The 12,703-nt window shown below is 44.8% G+C and overlaps 1 protein-coding gene across 3 annotated transcripts in view; it reads right to left on the bottom strand.

The window, feature by feature from the left end:
- The window catches only part of ADNP (activity dependent neuroprotector homeobox), a 33,198-nt gene extending 22,467 nt beyond the window's left edge, over positions 1–10,731 (bottom strand). The window contains exons 1-3 of one of the 3 annotated variants that reach the window (XM_072735572.1): positions 10,603–10,690; positions 8,338–8,511; positions 6,853–6,924 (exon numbers count right to left, since the gene is read on the bottom strand). The gene's annotated coding sequence lies outside the window, so the exon portion shown is untranslated. Of the gene's footprint in view, positions 1–6,852; positions 6,925–8,337; positions 8,512–10,602 lie in introns of all 3 variants that reach the window. The other 2 variants (XM_072735571.1, XM_072735570.1) reach the window with 2 other exon arrangements.
- Positions 10,732–12,703: the final 1,972 nt, after the last annotated feature.

The following is a 12,703-nucleotide window of genomic DNA, read 5'->3' as shown; positions in this document are numbered from 1 at the left end:
TTAGGAAGCCTTTTCAAAGATAACACAATAACGAAAATTGAGATTTAGCAAACTTTTTCTTTCACGTGCTGTGGCTCATTAATATCAAACCAAGAATCTAATGGGAAATAAGCATCCCCATTCACATTATCAATCTCCAAAGTTACAGTTACATTGTGACTTAAAATTTGCTGTAAATGCTCATCACAGGTGATTTCAGATTTAGAAAAGTATGACCTAAAATTATAATTGATAAAGAGTTATTTATGTCTATAAATTACAACCACTATGAATCATTTTTTTCAGTGGATTTTCAGTTGATTTTCCTGAGCTCAACTGATGGACTTATGAACCCTTAAAATATGTAGGAAGACAAGGGTGCCATCTCACTATTCAAAGCAAAGAAAATCTATTCTTTGAAAAAAAGAATTCTTGTTTTTTTTTCTTCCCCCTGCTAGAGATCAAGAATCTACTGTGTGGCTGACATGGAGCAGACACTCAATACATGTAGAATGAACAAACAGCTCCTGCCTAGAAAGGACTTACAGAGATGATACCCCATAAATATCTATAGGAAAAGAGGCCAAGTGTCAGGTGTGTCACAAATTAAATGCTCTAACGTTTCATAAGAGGGAAAATTCATTCTCAGGAGGGGAACTCAGGAGAAGGTGAAAGTAGATGCTAAGCTGGGGGCCACCAGGTTAGTTAAGGACCTGCATTCACTGCAAACAAAACAAAACAAAACACCAAACAAAACAAAACAAAACAAAAAACACAAAAAAACACAAAAACCCTCAAACAAACTACCTTGTCGGCACAGTTCCAGATTTGGGACAGCAAATTCTAGGAACTACTGTAGAGAGTCCAGAATGGCTGCTATGTCAAACTTCTGAGTAATAACGAATGACAGGGTTGGGAAGGTAGGTTGGAGATAGGATAGAAGCCTTGAGTGTGAAACTAGAGTCTGTTGCTGTGTCTGGTAGCCACTGAGGAGGTGCGGCAGACACTGAGGCAGAGAAAGGATATAATTCCAATGGAGCTTTAAGAGAATTAATCTGGCCCACTTGGCAGGATCCATTACAAAAAGCCTAGAGGAAGTCTATGCAGAGTAAAATACCAGACCTAGGCAACCCTCAGAATCACCTGAGGGTGCTTACACCCATCTCAGACTTACAGGATCTGAAAGGTCTAAAAAAAAAAATCACCAGAGCCTTAGGTGTAAGTTAATAAGATACTGAAGTGATGGCAAAAAGAAGATGAAGTTCAAGGATGAAGTCTATAGCCTACATCAACATTTGTTTCCCAGTAAAACTATATTGTTTTCATAAATAAAAATTTAGCTGACCTATCAGACACATGTAAAATTTTTACCTCACAACTTCAAATTTCGGGAACAAGTAGGGTGACAACACAGTAAAGCTTTCCTCTGCTCAAAAGAAAGATGGTACGACATAGGTATTAAGAATATAGCTCCAGGGGAGCCCGGGTGGCTCAGCTGGTTTAGTGTGTCTGCTTCGGCGCAGGTCATGTATGATCCCAGGGTTCTGGGATTGAGCCTTAACGTCTGGCTCCCAGCTCAGCAGGGAGCCTGCTTCTCCCTCTTCCTTTGCCCCTCCCCTGCTTATGCTTGCTCTGTCAAATAAAAATCTTAAAAAAAAAAAAAAAAAAAGTTCGAGAGTTGGGCTGATCTGTATCATTACTTAATCCTTACTCTGCCACTTACTAGCTTTGTGAACTTAAAAATGTTACTCAACCTCTGGAGGTCTGTTTCCTTATGGTATAACCAGGACACTACTCCATTGTTCAAGTGCCAGAAGGATTAAATGAGATGATGCCTGTTAACACTTAAAGTAGTTATCATTATTGTCTTAAACCAGATCAGATTCTGGAATAGTCACTTCGAAAATCATGAGCTCACACTGTGGCATATCTTTTCAAAAATGTGGGACTATTCCTGAGAATCAGATGTGGTTGCCATGTATCTGTCCCTAGATACATCAAAATGCACATTTACACACATAACAGTGTTTTCACATGATACTTTGTGTGAGAGGGTCATGTTAAAGAGTTAGCATATTCTTAACTTTACAAACTCTGTGGCATTTAAAACATCTGCAAGTACCCACAATAAACCTAGGTGACTTACAGTCACATAAAAACATAAAGGTATGACCTAGGTTTTGCATATTTATTTTTTAAAAAACTATGTGGGTCACTTCTCTTTTTTTTAAGATTTCATTTATTTATTCATGAGAGACACACGAGAGAGGCAGAGACACAGGCAGAGGGAGAAGCAGGCTCCACGCAGGGAGCCTGATGTGGGACTCAATCCTGGGACTCCAGGACAATGAATGCCCTGGGCCGAAGGGAGGCGCTAAACCGCTGAGCCACCCAGGGATCCCCCACTTCTCTTTTAAGAAGACTTTCAGACTAAAAGACTAGTTGCCTACAACTGGAAACTATTATGTTTTGGTTTATCCTGTTACTTGGGAGTATTTAGATTTTAGATGAGAATCCTAACTGTGACCACCCAGAACACCAATGGAACCAACGACTTTCAGGGTGTTTTGAGAATGTGCCGAGACTATGACACAATACATGGATGGAAGAGAAGACGGAACTGGAAGGATAAAATGAAAGTTGAGCAACTGAAGGTTTGCTCCCTAACTATTGATTGAAATATTGAAGTTCACAAAAATTTTTTTTTAAAGATTTTATTTATTCATTCATGAGAGAACACAGAGAGAAGCAGACACAGGCAGAGGGAGAAGCAGGCTCCATGCAGGAAGCCTGATGTGAGAATTGATCCTGGGACTCCAGGATCACGCCCTGAGCCAAAGGCAGACACTTAACTGCTGAGCCACCCAGGCGTCCCTCAGGAAGAATTTTATTTAAAAGGGAGAAAGATGCCTCACAGCTTATCAAAAAAAAAAAAAAAAAAAAGTTGAGAATATCTCTAATACCTTTATCTAGCTGTATGGAGTATGAGATGGGGAGAATTTCCCAATTTACTCCATTTTATTTATTTTAAAAAAAAGATTTCATTTATTTATTCGTGGGGGGCGGGGCAGAGACAGGCAGGGGGAGAAGCAGGGTCCCTTGCAGGGAGCCAGGATCACGCCCTGGACTGAAGGGTGCGCTAAACCACTGAGCCACCTGGGTTGCCCTATTTTTAAAGATTTTATCTATTTATTCATGAGGTGCAGAGACACAGGCAGAGGGGAGAAACGGGGACTTGATCCCAGGACCCCAGGATCTTGACCTAAGCCAAAGGCAGATGCTCAACCACTGAGCCATCTAGGCGCCCCAATTTATTACATTTTCTTTTTCTTTTTTTTTTTAAATAATAAATTTATTTTTTATTGGTGTTCAATTATAACACCCAGTGCTCATCCCGTCAAGTGCCCCCCTCAGTGTCCGTCAATTTATTCCATTTTATTTTTATTTTTATTTTTTTTAATTTATTCCATTTTAAATAGAATTCCAGGCAAGGCAGAATCACACCATGGGGAATGACTGCAATACCTTGCTGCCTACAGAAGAACTCCACAGCTGAGCGCTGTTGCTGTCAATACAGGTGGACAGCCTGGCTGAAGAGAAATGTGAACATAAGAAATCAATTCACAAGTAGGCCTAAGCAGACATCCAGACACATCCACTTATAGTCAATCCAGGAGCATGTCACTGGTCTGCTCATATAAATGGCCTAAGACAAAAGTAGGTTATTTTAAATTCTTTAATGAGAAAATTTTCATGCTCTATCAAAACTACTCAGAAATAATTTTCCCAGAGTAAGGGAAAAGTACTTTTCTCCTCATTCATGAATAACAGAATAATTTATTTGAATCACCTCAAGTTTTTCTGAGCCATCTCCTAGGAGTCAAGGCCTAAAGGGCAAAGATTTCTTTGTAGCAGAAGCATTATTTGTGTAGCAGGCCTTTGCCACTTGGTGGCTCGACCCTTACGCTTTCTGCAGAAGTTTTTCTTGGTGTTGTTTTTAGGCCTACCTGACTGAATCAGGACTTTGAGCCGACTGCATAGTTCCACTTCCCAGTTCCAGTTCACCCTTTCACAAGAGCAAGAATTCTAAATGTTGACACATTGACAATGCCCAATTTAAAATTTTAATGACTCTTCCATATTTTCACTAGAGTGAAGTTTCTTCAGATATACTGGATTTCAAAAGAAACCACTCATACAGGTTATCAATTGTTGCCAGTTCCCACCAGAAAAAGGTGCGAGTTTTAAGGGAAGCACAGGCTTCCACAAATTCTGAAATGGAGCAGAGGAGTTCAGAAAAAAGGAAAGGCAGAAGGGCCAAAAGCCAGTAATTATCTAAGCAAAAATAACTGTTCAGAGGAGAGAAAGAACAAGGCTGCCCTAAACCAAAACATTGGGAAAAGCAACAGGACCGTAAACAAACTTTCTTTTTAGATCCTTGTACAGGCAACTTCAAACCAGACATGTGCTGCTTCAACTAGTCACCCCCAGCACAATTATCGCTGGTACTCTCTTGCTGGGGGTATGGCCAGCCTCTCTTGTCAAGCCTATATAGGATCCTTGGGTATATTCACTGACACACAAGCAAAGAGGAGCGCTACCCAGTTATGAAGCATTCCTGTGAGCCTTCAGGAGACAAAAACAAAAACAAAACAAAACTTGGGAACCCTATAAAGCCTGTGTTCTAAGACAGGCCTGGCATGGACACATTCATTCTGTGGCTCACTTCAACTAAGCACATTGCAGTGCCTTGATTTCCCCACTTGTGAAACAAGGAAAATCCTGAGAACTGAGAACCTCAGGTTTTATAAAATGCTTGGCAAATAAAATGGGCACGCCATTAATATTACCCTAAAGGCCAGCAAAGAGGCCTTTACACTCACAGTTCACCCTTCTTCAAGACATCAAGCAAGTCATATGACAAGTGACACATAAACAGAAACAACCCACAGCTGAGTGACTCAGTTACAAATCTATACCCTTACTGGACAGTGAATTAGGATGTGTAGGGATTTATTTTTAATTCCAAGTGATGATGGTCAAACAATGCATGAGACTCCTACAGATTACGCGCATGCTTTTGACTTAAACCTTAACTCTTAAACTGCAGTACATGTTCAGGGCAGTCTTCCTTAGTACCTTTATTTCTAGAAATTTCATTATTTCTCTAGCTGCTATCTTAGAACTAAGCCACGCATCAATAAAAGCAAGGAAGCTTGTGAGTCTGAAATAGAAAGAATTACAGGCAGAGGACAAGTGAATGCATACATGGAGACCAGAGAACCAAGAACTGAAATAGTGAAAAGAACTTTACATTTTACACTGATTAGGAAATGTGTGCCCTCAAATCACATCAGTTCCTGTATATAGTTGGCACACTATTAGGAAGTGTGACTTCCTAATAATAGACTCATGCATCACAACATAATCAAGTTGATATCCATATATCCCAATTTGAGAAGCCTGATAATATGTGAGGATAGCCTTCTTCCAGTGAAGCAGAATATAGACTCTCATTTAAGCCGACTCATTAACTGCCAGATATCAAAGGTAGGTCACAACCAAAACACAGGTCTGAAGAGTACTAAGACATGGAAAGAGACTGAAGGAGCACAATCATCCTTCCCCTCACTTTGTAATTAACAGGATCAGGCAAACAGAACAAGATAAAATCATGAAGTCATGATGGAACCATGGCCACTCATACTGTGTGCAAAACAAGGATGCCTTCTTTTGTAAAGTATCTCAACCATTAGGGCAGAAGAAAGTGCCAATGAGTAAACAAGAAACAGTTTCTACATTCAAAGTATCAATTCAGTTAGTGTGGGTGGGGGTTTGGTTCTCACCAATTTCAAATGCCAAGTTTTCAAACTATCAACATAAAATACATAACTGACAGTGATGCACATCAGCAAAATATGACATTTGTTCCAGACCTAATGCCACAAGCTCTTACAAAACTAAAAGTCTGCATGATGCTAGAAACACATCAAGCTCTGTGAATCTAACGATAAGCCCCTTGGAAGTCCAGGATGAACATGCAGATTATTACACAATAGTATCAGGCATGTTGGTGTAAACTACAAATTAGCTTCTATTCTTATAAAAATTTCCTTTTGGGTACTTTCACCTAAATTAATCTCACTATGATTTTAATAGATTATTTTTCCAAAAATTACAATGTCTAATCCCAACATCTTTTTCTGTAGTTAAATGTACTGTTTCCCAATTGTATCTCTAATGCTCGGATTTTGTATTTGATAATATGACAGTTATTTCCAACTCTAAAAGAAACAAGTTGTATTTTGGGTATATACACACTCACACCAATTGACGAAATCAACCTGCCAAGGTCTATTACAACTTATGCAATTTTGTTATAGTTCCCAAAAGACAAAAATATTACTGAAGTTGTGAATTTTTTCTTTTCTCTCTCTCTACTCAAGTACTGATCCCTATTTGAGCTTTTGTAACTGATCAGCTCTATCTTCTTTAATTTCCATCATTAAACATGTAGCCAGCATGTGCACATCATAAATGCAATCAACCAAAAGACTGCTGAATATTTAAAATTTCAAAATACTAAAAATTGTGTTGAGTAGACGTTTTTCAAATTCTGTGAACAGTTACAAGGAAAGCCAACAATTCAACACATAGTGCACCTTATTTAATCAAATTGGAGTAATTAAGTGCATATATGTTGTAACAAGAAGCAAAAATCAATTTTACTTGGTAAAAGCCTATTAGCTGGTTATCTAGTAGCAACTACATGTTCAGGAAAAGGCCTATTCTGATCAGAGAATCTTTAAGGTTTTTAAAAGTTTAGCAACTCTTGAGATTGGGTCATCAAAATAACAATAATTGAGAACTTACTTGACACTTAATCTGTTCAACATGGTGACGTTTTATTTTTAATATAAATAGTATTAGAACTTTTCCTGCACTCTGGTTTAAGGAAAAAAAAGAGAAATTTAAGCAAAACAAATTCACAGTGGGTATGTTTACAACCAATGACTTCCAGGATAGGCAGGGCCAGAGGTCTTTTAGAGATTCAAAGCCCAATCTCCTATATTTTCTAAACAGAGACTATAAAAAATCAAAATCAAAGGCTTAGTTCAATGTACAGTAGCCTCTAATATGGTAACTTTAGGAAATTTCAACAAAGGCTAAGTAAAGAAGGAATTTCTACTTAAAGCTCAATTAAACAGAATACCCATCACCACCCTCTGGTTAATTGAGGCTCCCTTCCCCCACCCTGTGCTTTTAACAAACCCTCAGTTTACCTAAATTCCAGCCTTCAAGCCCAATAGCCTATTCATTCATTCATTCATTCATTCATTCATTTATTTACTTATTTTTAAATTTAATTTAATTTAGAATGCTCAAACCAGGAAACCTTGAAAAACTGCAGACAGAATACATGCTTTCTAAGAGCTCATAGCAAGTTTTCCCGTAGGAGGAGAATGGCTATTACCACTAAGGATATCAGTTAACACTGCATCTTATGTGTAATTTGCCAAGTCAAATAAAAGCACCTTCACAAACCTCACCTCAAACATACCCTCAAATAAGAAGTGGTTTTCAAACTACTCCTTTAAAAACTCATATAACTATCTATCAAAGACCAAGTACAGGTCAAAATTATATCTGTTTAACAAATACTGATCAGTATTTAAAAATTATAAATATCACCATTAGATTTAATAATATCTGATTCTTGTGGCTACTAAAATATTGCAAAAGCAATATAGTTAAGTCTCCAATAGAATAGCTGAACCAAGCTGCCTCCTTCCTTTTCACTCACCAAAAGGTTACTTGGCAGCAAATGTCCCATGAAAACTCTCTTAAGCACCAACTGGTTAACTATGTATCAAAGAATACACCCATTCGTAAGTTTCCCCATAAACTTATCTTGGTCTATTTATGTAACATACTTGCAAGAAAGTCTTAAAAGTACCCTTGATTATCAACAACCACTGACAATCATTGGTAACAAGGACAGGTTCATGGAAGGGCCTGTTCTGATCAGAGAATCTGTAAGGTTTATAGAAACTATAGCAACTCTTGAGCCTGGGTCATCAAGATAACAATAATCAAGAACTTAACATACTTTATACACAAGAGTGCAGAATGCAAATGATTAAAACAGCATTAGCAACTTCAAAATTTTCTCTTAAACAAGCCATTAAGTCATTTCTCTGTTCAGAACCCTCGACTGCAACCAGCTCTAACCAGTTCCTTGAGGAATGTGGCTAGGCTGAAATTTTGGAAGTGTTGGCTTTGGTGGTGACCAAGGAGGAAGAAGTCTCTGACTTCCCTGTTGCTGCAGTTCCCACCCTCCAAAATGAATATACCCACCGGTGTGAATTGACAATGTGGTCCAAAGAGCAAGGCAGGAACGGAGTCCAGATCCTCAAAATGGTAGTACAGGGCATAACCACTAGGCCACCTATCAGTTCAGTACAAAAAGTACAACCCTGTGCATCATGGTGCAAAAGCTGGGGCCTAGGTTTCGCATTGTGCATCTCACACCTATGGAAATAACAAGAGGAGTAAAATCTATAGAAATCAACACACCCTAAGAAGGTGGGTGCTCACAGAAGACCGGTGTCAACACTTTTGCAAAGGTGGTTGGTGGTTGGCTACTGAGATAATGAATGGCGGCAATTACAAGTCCAAAGTTGGAAGGCAACAAAATTTTACAATCAACTCTGTTGAGTTTGACAATGAAGAATTCAACACGGGTTTGATGTTTACCAACAAGGCTTTGCAAATCATGACACCCATCTACATGCTTATGAGAATTACTACCCCACTAACATTCTAACAACATCCTTCAAGAATGATTTTTAACTCTCAAAGAGTTGGAAAGATTTGGGCCACGAAGAAAGGAGGCAATCAGCAATACCCCCAAACCAATGCATTACTCTCAGGTTTTACACTTTCCCCTTTACCATCTGACCTTGGAAAGACATGGTGACTCATTCAAAGCTTAAGGTGGAAGAATTCCATAATTCCAGAGAATAGAAAATCTGTGTACCAGTGATGTGCCAAGAACAAATGTGGATTGCCTGAGGGTCAACAGTTTTGAAAAAGTAAAAAGAGAGAACTTTTAAAATGCAGGGTGGGTTCTTTAAAAGAAATAAAATCACCGCTCTTGACTCCCTTAATCCTTCGCCATGTTGCTGTCAGCTCACCAACTAAGAGTGCGAGAGTGTGTCTTGCTGGGTCCATTTTCCCATGGTCTGTAGAAGGCGCTGTGAAGCACATCCTGTTCTAGCTCTGGGGCCCTTCCCCCCTCTGCAGCCTTACCCAGTGCAGGGAATGCGCCCCCTACTGACTCCAACACTCATCGCCTTTAGCCGACTTGGCTGCGGTGCATTTTGGGTGGGGGCTGGTATTTTCTTCATGGCCATAAACCAGAAGCAACAATGCAGATTTATAAAGAAACTGTATCAAGCCACTCAGGAGATTTCTGTTTTTTGTTTTTGTTTTTGTTTTTTTTTCATTTTGAAGGTTCAAGACACTGGTACGAGAAGCATCAGGGATAGGAATTGGGTGTGTGGGGATGGACAGCATTAAAATGGCAAACACAGGAAACAGTTTGGTTCTTTTTCCCTCCTAAGCCTTTGTCTGAGAAATGGGGTTATAGCAAGAACTGCCCAGAGGAATTGGGTGAATGCAAGAACATCAAGAAGACTTAGTGTGGGTCCATGTGTGGCTAAAAAGGATATTAGACCTTAGCGCCTGATCTTGGGCAGAAGAGGAAGAGAAGCAATCGCGCCTTTTCCAGCAGACGGGCATCCAGGTTGAGGGGGAGGGGAGGGCAGGCAGGCAGCCCAGAGGAAAGAGAGGTGAATAAAAGGGTGCTCAAAGAACTCCTCCCCATTCATTGCATTTAAAAAAAAAAAAAAATCTTCTCGCAGCTTTCTGGATTTCCTTTTTTTTTTTTTTTTTTACCGTCTCATTGCAAAGTTGGGGCTCAGAATGTTCCTAAGAGGTCGTGCTGACCAGGCAGCTGCGCCTGGGGAAAGGGGGTGGTGGTGGACTCCGTGGCTAGGACAGGAGGGGAGCTGGCGTGCTGGGGAGGAAGGGCTGCACGGCGGAGGCAAAGACTTTCCACTCCGTGCCATGCACGCTCCCCGCCCCCCAGTGTCCCCCCTCCCCCAGCCGAGGGTGGGCAGAGGTGGCAGCGGGCTCGTCCCAGGCACCGGGGGTGTGCGTGGGGGGCTCCTTTCGGGAGGAAGGGCTCAGTTCCAGGGATGGGAGCAGCTCGGCGCTCGCTGGGGGCGGGGTGGAGGGAGATGCCATCAGCGGCACAGGCTCCGGGGCCGGGCTGGCTGCCGGCCTCGGCGGGCTCGCGGGGCGGGGAGGGGGTCGGGCTGCAGGAGGAGGCGCCTGGCCCCCGGAGCGGAGCCCGGGTAGCGGTCCGCGGCGGGGCGGGCGCTCCGTCAGCACCGGAGCGTGCAGAGGAGCGTGTGTGGCCGGAGCGCAGGCAGTCGGCACAACAATGCGCCCGCGGGGCCGGCTCGGCGGGAGCGGGGCCGGGCCGGGGCCGGGCCGGGGCCGGGGGCGGGAGCGGGGCCGGGCCGCGGGGTGGGCGCGCGGCGGCCGCGGGCTTACCTTGACTCGGCCTCGAGGCGCGCGCGGGGCCGGCGTGCTCGGGGGCCGGGCGGCGGCGGCGGCGGCGGCGGCGGGCGGATGGCGGCGGCACGGCGGTGGCGGTGGCGGCGGCGGCGGCGGCGGCGAGGGCGCGCCCGGGGCCTCGTCGCGCGCTGGCTCGGCGGGCTCCGGCTCGCGCCGCGGCCGCGGCTGCTGCCGGGGGGCGCGGCGGGCGCAGCAGAGCGGCGGGCGGCGGCGGCGGCGCGAGCGGCTCCCTCCAGTCCCCGCGCGGGCGGCGGCGGCAGCGTCGTCGAGCGGTGCAGACAAAGGAGGGGCGGAGGGAGGAGACGGAGGGTGTGGGAGAGGCGGCTTCACCGGCGCGGGCGGGCGGGCGGCGGCGGCCGCGCTCCTCTCGCTCCTCAGCAGCGGGGACCGAGAGAGGGAGCTGTGTCTGAGGAGACGCCAAAATCCCCCTTAGCGCTGCCCGCGGGAGGGGGAGGGGGCACAAGATGGCGGCGGCCGGGGGGGGGGGGCGGGAGTTCAGCTCATGGATCCCGGCGGGCGGCGGAGGGGAGACCGGGCCGGCGGAGGCGGCGGCGGCAACGGGCGGGGGAGGGGGCTGATCCCGCGTCTCCCCTCAGCAGACAATACAAGCGCCTCGGAGCGAGTCCCCGAACCTGCCCTAGCCAAAATGGCGGCCGAGAAAGAGCGGAAGTGACGTAAATACCTCATTAGCATAAGAGGACTCATTGTCCAGCTAAGTAGGGGGGGCAGGGGGGGACAGCACCCCTTCCCCCCTTGTCCCCCAGGGACCACTCTCTCACTCCCACCTGGGCTTGCACCTAACTTTTTGGGAGGGAGGGTGGCACCAGCACCCCCACCTAAGGGAAATTATATAATCCCCACTGAGGGGGAGCTCTCGCGAGAACCAAGAGGATTTGCCATTGACCCACTAGGAGGCGCCGCGGATAATGGCCGCAGTGCGCTTCCAGGCCCGTGTGCACGGCGGGCGCCTTCCTCTGGCCGCAGCGCCGGCGGCGGAGGCACCAGCAGCGGGCCGCAGCACGCCCTGCACTCAGTCAGGTGGCCGTGCCGGGGATCCCTGCGCGGGCCCAGCTGGGCCTGGACTACATCTGGCGGGAGGGGGCGTGTGGGCAGCCCGGCGGCTCCACGTGCTGGGAGGCCTGCGCTCTCACGGGCCGGGCCGGGCAGCAGCGGGAAGGGCAGGGGCACCTGGCCGCTCGAGCGCGATGCCTCCTGCCTTAAAAGAGGTGTGAGGGCCTCGTGCTTCACACACCGACTGGAGATGGGACACGAGCCCACGGAGCCCCGGTTCCTTCCCGGCGGGTGGGTTACCTAGTGGACAGGGGCTGACTCTTCCAAGTCAAAGATGGGCTCTTCTCTTTGGCCTGAAGAAAACAAATGGGAGCCTAGCGTTTGGGGCCTCTGGGCCGGTGAAGCCTGAAGAGGAGAAAGGTGCTGCTGATGGGCCTCCAGAAGATGCTCAAAAACTACACTTCAACTGTGGTCCCAAGGACAGTCATTCTAGCGTTACCACAATGTGGACGTCACAAGACAGCACATGGACAGCTCGTGTAAATTTAGGTCAATCCCAACCAACGCGCTGTCTCAACATCTTTGAACCCACCTTTTGGAGTAGACTGTATCTAAGAGTATGTCATTGGCTAAACATACTGAAGAGTAAGGAACACCATCATGAAGGATTAACCAAGCCTGTTTTCCTAAGGTGTGCTCTGTAAATACACTGATCTTTGGCCGTTTCTCTAAATTTCAAGTTAAAACAGTTTCAAACAGTACTTAACATCTCAAAGATTCTGACTAAACTGAAAATAGTACAGACTGTGGTTACATATAGCTCAATGTCTAAGACTTCACTTAGCAGGTTTAAACAAGCCATTTGAACCAATACAGAATTCCATTAGTTTCTGAAATTGTGATAAGATAAATCTTTAAAAGCCAAATCAGTATTTCAAAGGAAAACAAGAGCTGGAAAAGTTAAAAAAAAAAAGGGGGGGTGTGTGTGTGTGTGTGTGAGAGAGGGTGGCACAAGCATTTGATTTAGAGAAACAAAGATGAAGAATCTAATTACATGTTACAGAAG

Source organism: Vulpes vulpes, chromosome 14, assembly GCF_048418805.1.
Source record: "Vulpes vulpes isolate BD-2025 chromosome 14, VulVul3, whole genome shotgun sequence".
Classification (NCBI taxonomy): Eukaryota; Metazoa; Chordata; class Mammalia; order Carnivora; family Canidae; genus Vulpes; species Vulpes vulpes.
Note: the sequence above shows the minus strand (reverse complement) of the source record. Positions and strands in the feature narration are given on the sequence as shown.